The sequence below is a fragment of the Microtus oregoni genome, unplaced genomic scaffold, assembly GCF_018167655.1.
Source record: "Microtus oregoni isolate MIOR12 unplaced genomic scaffold, Mior012 000053F_ref0000044, whole genome shotgun sequence".
Taxonomy (NCBI): Eukaryota; Metazoa; Chordata; class Mammalia; order Rodentia; family Cricetidae; genus Microtus; species Microtus oregoni.
The window spans coordinates 211,586-223,863 of record NW_024543829.1 but is presented as its reverse complement, the minus strand read 5'-3'; positions in this window follow the sequence as shown (position 1 = coordinate 223,863).

The following is a 12,278-nucleotide window of genomic DNA, read 5'->3' as shown; positions in this document are numbered from 1 at the left end:
TCTCTCTCTCTTGTCTCTCATAAACTTTAAGAGGTTGAGAAGGAGGCTCTAAGGAAATAGAAATATGATTAGTTCACAAAAAATTTTAAAAATCGTATCTGATGGGTTTGAAGATAAGAAAATTGTTTATCACATTGTCCCCCAACTATGCATGGTTGTTTCCTCTAAGCAGAGAAAAAGAAAACCCCAGAAGAGATTTATCCCAAAGATCTAAAATTCTATTTTGAAACTCATCTGGAAGTGCAGTACGTTTTATACAACCAAATACAAAGCAACCCTCACACCTGGGTTCATAGCCGGCCCAGCAGGCTGGAAATCAGAGATTGCTTGTGGTGTCTAGACATGGAGAAACTATGACCTCACTTAAAGCAACCCAATATTTACCTTTTCTTTCCAGGAAGCAGGGCACCTCATGATCTCAGAGTGCAGAGCAGCAGGGAAGGGGGCAGAAAACAAATTCAACTGGGCACCAGTTTTCAAACACAGTGAATCCACAGAGGCCAGAGGGAGGAAGGTAGAAGACCTGAGTAGACCCAAGTCGGCACAGTTTATGTATATAGATATTTATAGCTGGAAAAAGCTATCTTTTTTTCTATACATCAATGAAATAAAGGAACATATCAGAATCAACCCTTCCCTTTAATGGTGAACACATTAGTGAAGGTTAGACTCACTGATCATGGGAAATCCTTAAATATGACTTACATTCATGCCGCAGACCCTGGCATTTGATTCCATATCAATTTAGCATTGGAGTGATCCATATTATCAGAGTATTTCATATTTGAGCTATAATTGACACTTTTTCACGCCATTCAAATAAATACTTCATCTTTCTGACTAAGAAATCATACAGTGTGGGACTAGAGAGACGGCTTCACAGTCAAGGCATGTCCTGCTCTTCTAGAGGGCCCAAATAGAGATCCCAGCACTCATGTTGGGAGCCTTGAAATCACCGGTAATGCCAACTCTAGGCGATCTGGCTTCCTCTTCTCAACACTGTGGACGTCTGCCATCATAGACACATCCCCCTCACTCCTACACAGGATTAAAAATAAAATAAGTCACTTTTCAAAAAGATAATATTAAGCACAATCTTTTCTCCTCCCTTTGTTCTTTTATATTAAAATCAGGCTACTTGGGGTTGATGGGTTGTATACACATTTGATTGGGCACTGGGAGAAGCGCCCTGAAATTCTAATCAAAATGTCTCAGTAGCCTTCCTCACAACAATGGACATCCTCTGGCTGCGCTGTCCAGTCTCATAGGCTCTGTCATGCCAGGCTTCGTGTGGCCTGGACTACAGACGCTTCCTGCTATTACCTGCACTGCTGACCACAAAGGGGCTAGCACTTAGCTTCCTATCTCGCTGGGTGTGTGTAATACTGAAGCCCCAAACATACACTATTCTGGTAATTAAGAGACGTGTAAAGAAGAGTGAATAAAAAATGAACTGACCCTTTAAAAACAACTGGCCACCAACCATATAAGCAAACATATGATCATGATCTATAAGGAAGCAGAGAGTGATTTGGCTATTTGTCTCACTGAAATAAGTACAGCGCTCCTCTCACGTTACCAAGTCCAGGACATAGACAATAATAAGAACATAATTTTTTAACCACGTCAGGCATACTGAAGAAGAAATGAAGAGGAAGAGAATGGGAAGACCCTGAAGATGGCCATTGTCCTCCAATTTTAACTTGAAATGATTGACTATAGAATCGTTCCCTTTGAGGATGTACACAGTCTTGTTTGTTGCTTTTATCTGTAATCTCCAAGGCTACTTTCAAATGCAAGCTGGCCAGAGTCAATAGCTTTGGCTATTACAGCGATGTTAACCTGGGTTGGGCCTTGGAAGGCAAGTCTGAACAGATATCTAAAGCATCATGACAAGGTGGTAGAGCAAGGGGGAGGACTAAGAATTTATAGCCCAAGATAGCAGGAAGTGTTCCTGCCCCCCTGTCTGTCTGCGCTACTGACAAGGCCCACGGGGAAATTGCAGTGTTCTCAAAGCCAAACTTATGGCAAAAAAGAACAAAGAGTGAGGAGATGCGTTTAAAGTCACATAAGACACATTGCATGAAGAAAGTTGCGAAGTTTTACACACTCTCTTTGTCTGTAGACTGCACCAGGTCCGACACATAAATTACCTGGCTGTAGCCACTTTCTTTGGAGTGTAAGGGCCACTGGCTCTGACACCACCTGCATTACATCACTACATTAATGGACCCTGATGGTGCACAATTTACTTGTGAAAAAAAATTTACAGGCTTTGAATTCTTGATTTTACCTCTCAGCCCAAACATGGTTTCTTATTTTAATAAGGAATATTAGAATCAGCCCCTAAAACACGTATATTCTCTCTTAGAGCAAATAGTGATTTTTTTAAATGTCAGGTAAACAAAATCTTAGTTTTATAAGATTGTTTTAGACTGGCCCTTTGCCACAGATAGAGACAGACATGTTGTATACCTTAATCAATTTGAAGAACTATAGTACACAGTACAGTTTTGAAATCAGTTCAACCACATTTTAGATCTCAAGTCTCTATTTAGGGTGATTTTTCACTGCAGAACTCCAGATTTCTGTTTTGTAAAATAAACTGTGTGCATGATTATTCACAAATGATTTTGTCTGTCCATTCATGCTCATAGAGTTTCTATGCATTGAAAATAGAACTAATGGTTTCAAGCTCTGTGCTGGAAAAGAGGGGACTAAGGTGTTAGAGATTTCTGGCTAACTAAAGAAGTTCTGTTTAGCTTGCCAGTTATTATGTTCAGAATCATGGTACCAGGATTGTTGGATTTGGTTAATGACTATTTAGGAGCACATGCTATATCCACAATTTGGATATTGAGCAAAGACAAGCAAAATGAGTGGATAATGACACAAAGAAACAAAACACCTGAAACATCAACAATCTAGAGAGTTAAGGACCATTGTAAAGGTGGTTAGCACTATGTGGATAATAAAAAAAAAGTGTGATTTTATCATAGAAATCAGGTAAGTGACATGACCTCCGACTACCGGCTTGTAGCCTACAAGTGTATTCTAGAAGGCCACGTGTTCCTGTGAAGTGTTACAACAGAGTAAGATCGTTCTAACCAGGTCATGGTGGCATATGCCTGTAATCCTGGTATTCAGGAGGCTGAAGCAGGGCTACCCTGGGATGTATGGCGATTTCAGGAGAGTGTGGATTACAGTCATGGCCTGCTGCAAGACATTCAAATCATTTTAAAGACTGTATGTAGCACATTGATAAATCGTGCCAGTGGGTCACAAGTGAGTGGCCAATTTGAGTCATGCAAGATTCCACCTATTTCAACCTACTTATTCCTACCATGCAGTGCAAACATGTCAATATTATATATGTTTATTTTGTGTGTGTATATATATATATATATATATATATATATATATATATATATAGTTCCTTTAGAAACCGGAGACCTTTTCCATTCTCCTTTCACTCTGTCCTCTCTGAGGCTGGACATTAGACACTATGGATTCACTGACCTGTTTGTTAGTACTCAAAATGTTGGTACATTTTGATGATTAATATCTGAGTGATGGCCGCACCTCTACTGTAACCCGTAGTTAATTTCCCAGTACTAACAACTGGGAAGGGTTTTGCTAAGAACACAAGTGCAGAGTGTGTTGTGGACTGCCTTCTGGGTTTTGTTTTTCTGAGATTGTTATAGGTATAATTTGCCTCAGCTATTTACGCAATAAACCTTACTGATTATTTTCCTTATCACTGGATATTATCTAGTAGGAGCTATTTAACAAAAGTGGACAAGCCTCAAGCTTGCCGGATTGTGGTTTTCTTACGTTTGGGTTGTGGCTAAATGCACTGATGGGTCTAATTATCCCGATGCCATCACTTCCCTGTATTATGGGTCGTGTTTATTGTTCCAGAACCTTTATGTTATATCAGCAAATTGTATCCCAAACTCTACTAGTATATTATTGTCTCCAAATCAGTTGAGTATTTAGGCTGTGAAAAAGTAGACTGCTTAAAAAGAAAAAAAGAAGAACGGCATATGGTTCTCTTCTTTATATTTTCTAGTTCCACTAGCTTTAATTGAATAAAAAATGGAAATGTTTATCACAGTCATCTCAAAGAATGACTGGCAGAGCTCACGTTAATACATGTTATATTCTATTACAGCGATTCTCAGGCCAAAATACATTTCTATAAAAGAAAAATTATTTTCAGACCTTAGCGCACAAGTAGAGTTTCAAGTAATATTTAATTTATTCCTTCATTAGAGAGAAATTAAGGAATAGTTGACATTTGAGCAGGCAGAAAGAAGATTGATAAAATTTGGATTTGTAATGGGAAAAAGAATTCGGTACAACAAGGGATACCTTGAGACATACGTTGAGTATGAAAATCGTTCCAACATTAAAAAGAAATGGACCAAGATCTTTTTGCTTGTTAAGTTCTAGTCTAAATAAAATCTCCTTTGGGATGCTGGCTACAAAAGCTTTGATAGTCTCTTGCCCACAGCAGAATTAATGAGCTCTCCCTTGGAACTTTTAGCTCAGTGAATTCCGTACAGTTCTTTACATTGTCTTGTAATTGATTACATGCCTGTCTTCATATTAGCCAATGCATTACTTATGGCTGGAAACATTACATCCCATCTCCCAACGTAGGAATAACAAAAATATCACTATTTGAAATGTTGGTTGAAGTTTTACTCTGTGCTAGGCATTGTGGTAAGCAACTCCCACACATCTAGATCAGATAACCTCTGCTGAGCTGCGCTGTGTTAGGAATTATACGACAACTCTCACTATTTTACAAATGAGGTAAGTGATTACTAATGAGGCCCATTGCCCTGGGTTTCATTAGTGAGTTGCAAAGCTTGGTTGCAATCAGAGTATGTATGACCCCAAAGAACACAAGGCTGCACATCTTGGTGATCTGCCTCTTGTTCCTCACACACTGCCCAGTGCTGCCTAATGTCCAAGAGCTATCCCTAGGTGTTAAATTCAGAGGAAGAAATGCATGGGAGAGGAAGCTTCAAGAATATGACAGAAGTATGAGAAAACGTGCATGGATTCCATGTGGTTAAAAAAAAAAAAAGTCTGTCTCTGTACCAGGGAAGAACCTTCACAGTGTTCGCAAAATAAACAAGCACTTGGAGTCTTCAGAAAGGGATTTGCCCTGCATGTGTTTAACGCAGAAACTCCTTAGGGCACCTCTGCCAATGTGCATCCGCCCAGACTTGAAAGGCAAGTCAGTCCAACCCCTGTAATGATGGTAGAACCTAGACTGACTACAGAGGCACCACATCTAGCTTTCTAAACAATTTCAGCGGTATCATCCCCAAGCCTCATTTAATCTTAAATAGCAAGGAGGCCTTACAACCGGTTCCTGGAACGCAGCCAAGCTCCTAACAGTGCCTGTTGCAACAGGTCCTCTGATTTGGGACACGTGCTCAGAACGGATGGTGGCAGGAAGCAAAGATAGTGCTGCAGGGGTATATACTGCTGTGGCAAGGAAAGGATGAGGAGGGTGGGTAGAAGAAACTCGTTAGTGGACAAGTCGGGGCCAGATGGAGGTGAGGAGGACCCAGCACCAGTAGCCGCAGAGAGTAGCCATGGGAGCAGCAGCAAAAGACTAATCTGCCCGAGGTTTTATAGTTGAGAGAGTTTGGCAGAACTTCCATAGCTAGAGGAAGGATCTCAGAGGTGGAGCCAGAACACTTGAGGTCACAGTGACCTACTCTGGGAAGAAAATCCGAGACTGTTTCTGCACAGCCCAGCCTAGCAACGGCGAAGTCAGCCCTGCTTGACAACCCCGGAGCAAACTCATCAAGCTGACCTGTGATGTTTGGGTGCTGGCTGCCGGTAAAGAGATGAGTGCACGCAAGTCTTTCTGTAACACAACCATCAGGAATGGAAAAATGACTCACCCACTTCCTAAATTTGTAACCTGCTCATCAAAAATAACATGACAACTGGCAAAATATGCTCTAATGAGCAATCCAGTGGTTTCGGCCTGACTCTTCTACTTCAAATCTGTTTTTCCCCATCCTATGTTCCCTGTGACTGATAGCACCCACTATGTTGCCTAGGTGTTGGCTGCTTGATACTAGATCTTTACATCTCATGCTATCCTGATCCAGCGTCTCCCAGAATACTTACTTAATGTGCAGGGTGTAATTAAAAACATATCCCGTTTTTGTATTTCAACAGTACAAAACTGACTTAATTAAAAGTTGGTTTTGTAAAGGATTCAAATAGACATTTCTCCAAGGTAGGAGCACAAGTGTCCAACCAGCACATGAGAAGATTCTTAGCACTGCTAGTCATTGTGAAAATGTGAATTCCAACCCCAAAGGAAGCTCATTGCCACTGTAATGGTTTCAGTGGGGGAAAGGGGAGAAAGAGGTGTTGATGTGAGTGTGGCAAGATTGGAGTCTTGTGGACCTCAAATGGGAATGATATGAAATGCAGGAGGGCAGTTTTCAAAACAAAGAAACAATTACCATATTACCTAGCAATTATGCTTCTATTATGAACCTCAAAGAATTAAAAGTAGAAACCCACTTTGATATACCTAGTTCATAGCAAGCAGTGTGACTTACCATACCCAAGCAGAAAAAGCAACTCAAGTCTTTATCTATTAATCCAAAGGAAAGATAGATAATAAATGACTTATATGCAAAGCAGAGTATTATGCAGTCTGCAAAAGACAGGGAGTTCTGGCGTATGTGGACAAATCTCAGTGGCCCCATGTTCATTGAAATAAGTCAAACCCAAAAAAGACAAATGGCTTCAGCCAAACAGTGGGATTCATGGCGATAAAAAGAAGTAATATTGAAAAAAAAAGAATAACAAGTAAAATTTTGGTATGAACAGGTAAATCATAATAAGGAGCATTAATTGTTCTTCCACGCAACCCGGGCGTGATTCCCAGCACCAGCATGATGGCTTACAACTGTCGATAGGCCAAGTTCTTTGAGAACCAATGCCCTCTCCTGGCCTCCTCTTGTACCAAGCATACACATGGTATACATGCATATGTGCAGGCAAAACTGTCATACGCATAAAATAAAATAAATTGTATGCTATTATATATTCCCACAATACAATGTACAAAGTAATTCAGTGTTGGCTATTGCACTTTCCTATATACTTAATGTATTCCTGTGCTTCTATAAAGTTTTTATAAATAGTACATACAATCTTTTACTTCACAAGTCATTAAGGAATTTTTAAATGACAGTCTACCGTCATATAATTGTTGATTCACCAGCTGCATTTCTAACATGACCATTGTGCACGATAAAAGACTATTGAATGTGTTCTCGATTTTTTTCAAAGATTGGAAATGGCAGCAAAGTAAAACACAGTACCTCGGATACATACTGTGAACTGAAATATGGGCTATGCTATAAAAGGTAATTGCCCAGATTCCCAAAAGTCTTTTCTGGATTAATTAGGTCCCTAAGCATGTAAATCCTAAATGACATCTCTATTTCCATTTTGACAGAAGATCCATGGGTAGCTCAGTACTTTTTATTTTTTATTTCTGCCCAAGACTCCAGCCAAACTTCTATTTCTGGAAAGAGAGAGAGAGAGAGAGAGAGAGAGAGAGAGAGAGAGAGAGAGAAAGAAAAACTACAATAGAAATAGTCTTTGTATTAGTTCATATTGCTTTATGAATTTTTACTGACAAAACACATCAAAATAAATGGCTCATATAAGTTTGGGGTAAGCTTTATAACCAGGAGTTTAAAAGGAAAATGCATGAAAGCCATAATAAATTGGAAAATTCACCTTTATTATTTTCAAAAATTATGTCAATCTTCCAATCATCTCTCAGTTCAGCCATCCCTTTGTAATATGTCAGAGAAAAGCTCCACATTGTCTACAGCCTCCTTCCTAGGGCCCCCACACATTTCCCCCCTTTTAACATAAGGAATTCATTTTCGACTCAGAGTACCTTTTGCTGCAATCGCATTCAATTCTGTGGATCCTGGTGATAAAGTAACCCTGAGCGCTATTACTGGAAAAACAGTGGGACCTCAGAGCCTGCTAACTTCCTTATTTCAAAATCTTCGCAAGAGAGTGTGGGGAGGTCACTGAAGAAAGGAAGGCACATTTCAAAACATCTGAGATGTCTTCTCCAGCACACACTGATTTCGCAGCCACACAAAAAGGAATAAATTACCTTGCTTTTTTTTCTGAAAAAATAAATGGTAGGACTCAATCACAGAAAGACTTGGGTTTTTTTTCTAGTTATTTTTTATAATTGCTTATACTTGTATGTCTTAACCATCAAGAACCAAAACAGAAATGTTTTGTGTTCAGTACTCATAGCTGCATGCATGCGCATGCATGCTCGCGCTCGCACACGCGCACATGAGCACGCTTACACACACACACACACACACACACACACACACACACACACACACAATGGCCTAGACAGTCTGAGTGCCCTTTGTGATACCGAAGTGAGTGTGGAAAGCATTGGCCGTTTAACACCGGAAATCTCAAGGGCAATCAGCACTCTGCTGCCAAAAGAGGGGAGGCTTATCTTGCCGGTCTTCTCATATCCTCCACAGGGATTCCTGGAGGTGAGCGTGGTCTTGCTTTAACCTAAGGCTTAGGTATGCGATTCTTGTCTCTCCTGTTCTATGAAAGACAGCCCTGGCAGGGAATTGGAATGATGTTTGATTCTGTACTGAGAACTGTGATTTCAGTTGATAGCGCTATCAGAAAATCTGAGAACTATCCTCCATGACCTACCTGGAAACTTTGATCCTTTGCCAGCTAAGGAAACCATCTATGTGTGAGTAATCGCCCACTTTAAAAGCTTCAATATGTTTAAGGAGAGAGGGAACGAAAAATACTAAAATCTAGATCAAGACTAACTATTTCATTATTAGTTGCTTCCGACAATTTGAATATTGCAAAACCTTGCTCGGATCCTCTGCTACATTTGCGATGTGTTTTGTGGCAATATATGTAGGAAATCTCTCTGCCCTTGGTAATCATTCAAAACATCACAATACTTCCTTCCTACTCATATACAGTGTCTCACAAGATATGGATCATTATTAGGGGTCATTGAAGCCATAGCATTTATGATATGGAAAACTGTTTCATTCTCTCCTTCCAGGCTCCAACAGGAATTATGTGTGACTTGGGCATGGTGGGTGCCCATCCAGCACCAACTGAGTTTGAATCTTAATGTAAGGATCTTTATCTTAGTAGGCATCTAAGACGTAGGTCTTTCAACAAAATCTGCATAATTTAAAACAGTATTACACTCGGGTTTCCAAGAAGATTTTTTTAATTAAATAAAGCAAGACAAATATTCACAACTTTAATTCTTGCCTTGCCTGAATCAACTCCAACAGTTATACCTGACTATTTTAAATCTTTCCATGAAGATGGTATTGATAGGCTTTGACCAGGCCAGGAGTATCAGAGTTAGAGGTATCTCCTATATCCTACTGATACACTTTTTATTATTTAAAGTATGCTTTAATATGTTAAAAAATTATTTTTTGCATTGAGGACACATTAGCTTGTTGATACTCTGTGGTTCATAACACTGGACAAAGCTCTCTACTTAGCAGGGTAGGTAGCTCTCAGAATTCGGGGCTATGAGTCATCTTACAGCAAATCCCTGTTGCTTTCTCTGTCTACTGCTAATGGGTATGTGGAATGATTAACTCGGTAATTACTGCAAGCTCGGTGTCATGTAAGCAATGAAAAAGGGTGTGTCCCCAGTCTCTGCTTAATGAAGGTCAAATCTTACTAATAAAGTCAAAGGAACAGACCCGAATCAAGAATGCGAGAAGACGTCAGTTAAGAGAACTTTCATCCAAAAACGGGACTGAGGCGTATGGTGGAAGTGATATCTGAAATGGGCGTCAGATAAAGAACACACCCTGAATTTAGAGAAATGGACGCTCACCTAATGTGAAGAGTGAGTGCCTCTGAGAAAGAATAATAGCATGAGTGGGGGATGGGGAGGATGCTGACTGCCTTGACCAAAGAGGAGGTGATGAGGTTCAGGACACGTGAACGTGACTGTGTGGCTCAGCCACACTCTTCTTTTTGTTCTCAGTATTTTTGAAGGGTTTCTGGCACGTGGCCTGTACTCAGTAACTGCGTTCTGAGCTCCACCAAGGAGATTAGAAAAGGTGTTTCACAACTGGGCAAACAAGTTAATAGGATGTGGCCAATTGGTGAAGGTGGGAACGTGTGTGTGTGTGTGTGTGTGTCTGTGTGTGTGTGTGTGTGTCTGTGTGTCTGTGTGCATACATATTGTTATTTAATGACCCTTCGTGTAGGATACGTGTGTGAATGTGGAAACCAACATGTCCCAGTATGTATTCGGAGGCTACAGGTCCACTTTTCACAGTTGGATCTGACCTTCCACCCTAGGGTCTGGAAATGAGACTGGTTGATTCTTGCCCTCATAGCTGTCTCAATGTATGTGTGAAGATGCTAAGATATCTGAATCATGAAAACATCATAGTACCAATAAATAACGATGCTTGGTAAACAAGTTATAGAACAGAAAGTGCATCAACTTTGGAATCAGATGAGTCTATTTAATGACTAGCAGCAATTAGCTCAATTTTCCCAGCTTCCGTTTCTTTGTAGAAAAGCAGAATGCAATCCCCACCTTGTACAACTATTGAAAACGTGAACAAAAGGTAGAGGACAAGTTCCCCGCTTGGGCTGTGGAACGGTTTGGTTTTATGAGTTTTGCTGAGCTACAGAGTGGTTCAAATGGGAGAGACAGGAAAGAGGGACGAGCAGTTGGCATGGTTAGCTCAGGGTTATGGTAAACATCTAAGAGAGAATCAACTGGACTTGGCATAAAACTGTCTTTGGGGCACGAGGCAAATAGGACAGCAATAATTATGTTCTGCTGCAAATAAGAGAGGCTTGTTTGTAAATCAAAAAGGGCTGTGTCTGAATAAGACCTTGATTTGGGGCCGTCGATTCCAGCGTAAGCATAATTACCCTTGTCAATTGCTTTTCTGCTGGCTTAACATTTCTTTTGGTGTGGTTATCAAACATACAGCCCCGTCTTCCCCACCAAGGGCTCCACCAATGAGCTGTATCACCAACCTCCCAATTACTCCCTGGTGTGTCCTTTCAGAGGGCTCTGACTTAATTAACAAACCTTCATGGGTTTTCTTTTTCAACAAACAAAGAAGATGCTGCTGGGAAACAATGCCTATGTCTATTGCTCTGACAGTCCAAGCAAAGAAGTGCTTGGAGAGATAGGTTCGAGCCAAGCTCAGGAAGTGTTTTACAAATTGCCTTTATGCATACTAGAAGAACACTGGTGTGTTTGAGCAAAATGACTCAGTGGGTTCTTCTTGAAGCACCCTGATACATTCTTTTCTTTTATTGAAAGCAGTTTTTCCCCTTATATAATACATCATGATTTTAGTTCCGCCTCTCTATACTCCCCACAGCTCCTCCCCATCTCCCCTCTCATACAGATCTACTTCCTTTCTGTCTATCATTCAAAAACAAACAGTCTTCTATGGGATAATAATACAATGAAACATAATAAAAAACAAAAACTAATACATTGGAATTGGGCAAAACAAACAAACTAAAGGAAGAAGCTTTTAAACAATATATAAATGTGAAAAATTGAGTATTAGAGATTAGGGAAAAAGTTTAGGCAGTGCATTGATTGCATTTATGTAGCTGTGATGAAATTACATAAAGCAACTTAAGGAAGAAAGTTTATTTTAGGTCATACTTCTAGAGGACTAGAGTCCACAGCAGTAGGGAAAGAAAGACAAAGGATAGTAGGGTCAGGAAACTGGATACTCATGTTTTATCTCTATATGAGAGGAAGACAGAGACAGACCAAGAGCAGGAAGCTGCCTGTTTGTTATAAATCCTCCAAGGCTGCTCCCAATGATGTGCTTTCTTCAGCAAGGCTGCACTACCTGAAGTTTCCATAACCTCTCCCAATCAGCTCCACCAACTGGACACCAAGTTCTCAAATACAGGGGCCCATAGGAGACATCTCTTCATCAAACCATCACAATCATTAAAGTGCTTGTTGAATAAGCATGAGGACTTGAGTTCAGATCCCCAAATCTGTCCAAAAGTCAAGTGTGGGGGCATGGGCTTATACCAGAGAACTGGGCATTGGAGACAGAAGGATCCCACTGAATTATTGGTTAGCTAGTTATCCTAAACTGGTAAGACAGAGTCATTTAGAGATAGGCTCAAATGATAAATTTCAGAGTGATTGGGAA